Raw genomic sequence first — 960 nt, 5'->3', positions numbered from 1 at the left:
CTGAATTTATTATGATTGAAACATTATTTCATAGTTTTATAGATATTAGTTCTCTTCTGAACTAGATTACAAGTCACTGGAGGGTGGATATTAATGGTTTGCTCCTCTTTTCCATCTAACCTGTTGCTAGCACAGGACTGTGAACAGAACAAATGCTTAAGAGATGTATAATGATGTGACTCAGAACAAACTTCCTCCTGGCCTTTTAGTGTTTGGTCTCCCAACTCATATTACCCACTGTCAGGTAGTTCTGTTTCTTGGACCTTAACCCAAAGGCTCTGAACTTAACACTCATGTCCAGAGCAACTGTTTCACGTCCAGAGAAATCTGACCTAACCCTGGATTAGATCAGTGGTTACCCAGTCTACCCAATGGAAGATCAGAAATGTTGGGTCCTTTGAAAGGCATTCTAAGATTCAGATCTACTGTAGTTTGAGTTTCAGACTCAGTTTAATCATTCTTTAAAGTGAATTCCCAAAACAACCTATCCTGTAACTAACTTGAATACTCTGGATTACTCGGATTACTCTGGATAGAGGTGACCTGATATTAATCTGATAATTGCCTCATCACATTACCACTGTGTGTATTTGTTTAGTCCTCTCTCTTCACCATTAGACTATAAGGCAGAGTATATCTTTCACCTTTGGATCCTAAGTGGCATCACAATGTCAGATATATAATACAGACATAAATAATTTTTATAAATCATTAACCATTTAAGACAATATATAATCATTTCCTAACTACTAGATACCAGATTAAGTTCGGCATAGTGGAGCCTGTACAGACCTGATACCAGAGGACTAGGATCTGAATCTCATTCCAGCAACCTACTAGTTAAGTGACCATGAGCACATTTTATAAAACTTTCCTGTGTTTCATTGTTTGTATCTCTAAAATGGGAACACTGTTGTAAGGTTAAAGATAAGTAAATACCTGGCATAGGTCCTTCCACAC

The sequence above is a fragment of the Pteropus vampyrus genome, unplaced genomic scaffold, assembly GCF_000151845.1.
Source record: "Pteropus vampyrus isolate Shadow unplaced genomic scaffold, Pvam_2.0 Scaffold200, whole genome shotgun sequence".
Classification (NCBI taxonomy): Eukaryota; Metazoa; Chordata; class Mammalia; order Chiroptera; family Pteropodidae; genus Pteropus; species Pteropus vampyrus.
Note: the sequence above shows the minus strand (reverse complement) of the source record.